The sequence below is a fragment of the Melanerpes formicivorus genome, unplaced genomic scaffold, assembly GCF_026170545.1.
Source record: "Melanerpes formicivorus ecotype bairdi unplaced genomic scaffold, bMelFor1.0.p_v2 SCAF_4, whole genome shotgun sequence".
NCBI lineage: Eukaryota > Metazoa > Chordata > Aves > Piciformes > Picidae > Melanerpes > Melanerpes formicivorus.
The window spans coordinates 21,545,896-21,550,303 of NW_027142356.1; positions in this window are offsets into that span (position 1 = coordinate 21,545,896).

Sequence of the window (4,408 nt, forward strand, 5' to 3'; positions counted from 1 at the left end):
TAATATCAAACAAAGAAAAAAGTTTTACAAAGAAATAAAAACCTTTGAAAAGTGCCTTGCTTTCTGATTCTGGAAGCCTATTTTCATCATAATTGATTCTTCTTGAAAAGAATGCTCAGGGTTAAAAAGTATTTTTGCAACCTTTCCTACAATATGGCTCTGATTGTTCAAGTGCCACAGGTAGAATCCATCTGCAGTCTTCATATTTAACTGCAAGTGGATGATATTTACTCAGCTAGTACAATTTTTTTCTGACATTTTTATTACCTCAAAGGACAACACTGCCTTTAGAAATTCTATTTCAGATGGAGCTAATTGAACTTTTGAAGGCATGGTAATCTTGTCATGAATCAGCAGCATTGGTTATGACTTTGAAGGGGCAATGTGTCATAGACATTGATTTTTGTTTTCAGCTTCAGTGAAAAGGAATCAAGTTGCATACGAAAAATTAAAAGTTAAGTGAACCATACTCCTTGAGGTATAATCCCTAAATGTCCCACTCCCACAATGCATATACACAGACACACTTTGAAGACTGCTTGTCTTTAGGAATAAGACTTAACACTTAAGTCCTAAACTTACTCAATAAAACCAGTAAACTTAAGAGTAATGGAAGAAACTAGAACAATATTACAATGTATACATTATATACTCAAGGTAAATAATTTACTCTGAAGTAGTCATCAGTAATGGAGATTCCCTGGTGAAAAGAACTGTAATTACTTGCAGTTGAAAGTTTATTACTTGGAGGTCATTAATTTAGGTCATGGGAGGTAGTAAATAAACACTAAATACATTTTCTATTGAAAAGAATAGGTATTCTCAGACAGGAATCATGGAGATGCAACAAATCTGCATGTTCTGTAAACAATACAATCCATCCCCCTAACTGATTCTGAAAGAGTCCACAGTACATAAAGAAATGTAAGTTCTCATACGCTGTAGTACATTTGCTGTGAATTTTCTAGAGAGATCTGCATACCAAAATAAAATTGGAAGTAACATATCCAGAAAAAAAACAGTCTGTTGGACAGCCGTACACGTTTTGTCAGCTATGAAGAATACTAGTCACTGCAGCAGCCCAGCAATGTGGGACAGAACGATCAGGGGAAGAGTTGCAAATTTTGTTAGTTAAAAAATACAATTATGAAAATTACTCCTGTTCTGAAGATTTGATTTGTACTTTCAATAAAACAATTTGGTTGTTCATGGCACAGTGGAAGAGTTTCAATAAAATGATAGAAAATGCCTCTAAACAAACTAGCCAAAGCCTATGTAGAAAACAGGGGAAGTTCCCTCACTATTGGAAAGACCGTGTGACCTTTGGACTGCCACACCTTAACAAAATGGAGTTATATTAGAATAGTTATATTATAATAGAATAAAAGATATTCAAGAACATGTCTGTGCTGTGTCAAAGAACAGGCCTGCTCAATGCAGCCTCTCTCAAAGTGTTAGGTGAAACTTTTTCTGAGAATCTGAATTAGTCTTGAGCACAAAACAGGTAACACAATGGAGGCAAGCTTTCTGCACATGCTTAGATGCCAAAAAAACTTTAATAAAAGGCTAGTTAAGCACTACTGTGTCAGTTGTCCATCCATTAGCATATTTTCTTGGATCCAGAGCTACTCACTAGATACTAACTACATACAGAAGATTAAGCTTTCTATGGGACACAAATATATTAAATAAATTGATGTTCATATATTTATTAGAGATATTAAATAAATTAATATAATCATGTATTCTAGATGTTCTATGGGAGAAGATTACTCTAAAGCTACTAGGACCAAGCCCTGATTTCTTGTTTTTCGGGAAGAACTGGGCAAAGCTCAAGCAATTATAAATTAAAATTCTCATTTTACGGCTCAATTTGCTGTATGAATTTGTCTTTTACATTTGCTGAAAAGGTAAGCATTACTAGAAGTAAATGATACATTTTCATTTGAAAGATGGACATTTCTTCTAAAAAGAATATGAAAGTTATTATCAGTGGTGACGTACTGGAAAATAAATGGGCAATTTGAAAGCAATTGCTATAAAAACAGTGAAAGAACCTTAAAAACTTACCACAGGTTGAGAATATAAAGTTATATCCCATTTACTACCATATAAACCAATACTCAAGCAACTCTAATAATTCAAAATTCAATAACAAGTATGACCTTTTCTGAAACAAATATTTAATGTAAGCCTACAGAAAGGTAACAAATCAATATGCTCTCCTCACAGAGGGTCACCACTCAGCAACAAGCATGCTTCCAGAAGATGTACTTGCAGGCCTCAGTACAGGCTGTTTCCTTGGAACTGTATTGAAGCAAAGGCTAAGGAGAAAAAAAAAGTGCTATCAAAAATCTCTTACTGTTTAAATTAATCTTTCTGTTTGGGAAAGCAAATATTAATGAAGGAAAGATATTGAAAAAGCTATTTGACTTAAAGGGTTTTTACTGCAGTACACATTTTTAAAACAATATGTCAACGTCTCTTTCTATTATGCTGACACCCCATTGTGTCTAAACAAAATTGTGTTTGCCATAGCAGAAGAGCACAGCAATGGTAAACAAAGGACCACTGCATGCACCCTGTAGGACAAGATGTCAATAACTACCTCTTGTTAACAGTTATTCCTGGAAATGGAGAGTAAGAGCCTGAATGACACAAAACAACTGATGCCAAATAGAGATAACTGCCAACCAAAGCACTATCAGCTTATGATGAGCACTTAAAAAACAAAGCACCACACAATGGAATGGGAAAATGTACTCCTGTGTTTAATCCATAAGAACATGTATTTCCATTTAATTACTTCACCTGGTTTATCTTGAATGACAGTTTATCTTTGTCTAAAATTACTAAAGCCAGGTTAAAACAGCAGCAGCAAGCAGGTTTGACACAGATCTTGAGGGCTATAGTGTCTGAATTAAGAGCCTGGCCTAGTTAGTTTCAAAATTAATATGGTAATGAGCCCAATGAAGCACACACTATACATACCTGACTATATAACTGCTCTCTACCCAAATCCAGATAGGTGTCAGGCAGAAGACAGACAGGGACAGAGGGAATCAGGATATTTAAAAAAGAAAAAAGGGGGAGGAGGGGAAGAGGGGAATAACCCTCTGGGGGAAAAGACTGCAAATCTAGAAGAGATGGTTGATGGGCTGTACTCTTCTTCCACCGCCCAAGTTAGGGACCCCTTCTTGGTAAGAACTGTGCCTTGAAGACATGGCTTAACTTTTGCTAGCACCACTGTTATACATTAATGCTACTGCAAGGATCTGCATCTCTGAATTTGTCAGGTGTTACCCAGAAATTACTAACTTGAGCTCAGTTCTTGCAATTACTGCACTTATCAACAGCAATCCTGAATATATTGCATCTATCACTTTAATAAGTTAAACCTATCTATTTTTTGCTTTGCTAAACATTTTCAGAGAAAGTCCTGGGGCTCCAAGACATGCAACCACTGAGATCCTACCTGTAATGCAACACTTACATCTCTGTAGATGAAGAATAATTCCCAGAGAATGTGGAACCCAAATTGGGCTGAAAATAAAAGAGGATATTACTACATTGAGGTTAAAGCACAAAGAGTAAAGATCAGGAAAAATGCCCTGGCAGCTGGCATTTTACTGAACCTGTACAGAGGGCAGCAACCTCCTACTCGTTCATTCTTGTATGTTTTAAAAGCAATTAGGTTTCAAAAAAGAACTCCAAATTAGACTTCTAATTAACAAATTTCTTGTACATGGATTTTGATAGAACAGAACAGACCAGTAAAGACAGTAAAGTCTCTTTTTATTTCCCTTAAGATCTCAGTTGTCGATACATGAAAAAGCTTAGGATGTTCACATTTCTCGTTTTTCTAACAGACTTTCTGTTAATTACTGAAAATACCTCAGGCATCCTGAAATGCTGCTTCTAGTGGAGCAGAATATTTTCCTAGAATTGACACTAGAGTAAGTGGTATAAGGGAAATCTAACAAAAGATTGCAATAAGGAAGACAAATGTTTAAGAAAATTATGAATTACTAATATTTCCTCATAGTGACCTTCCAATTTTTAAATAACTTCAATATCTACTGGTGGGGTTGTGATTTATTTTCATTCCTCTGCTTTCTGGAATGTGATTCTCTAAACATAGTATCCTTTTTAAACATAAAAAGTGAATCTAAGGCAACAGCACAAAGCATGACAGATTAAGCTAAACTTTTTATGTTTTACAATTAATAGATGGCCTCATTTCTTTTGGCACTCGGAACCCTAAAGTCATGTGCCATTTTAAAGATTTTCTGACCTTCAAAAAGCCATTGCTTTACCATCAATTTTCTAGCATGCACTCAGCACACTAAAATACTTCAAATTCTTGTGCAAGTCACGGAAGCTAGGAAAAGATAAATCAGAAACAAAA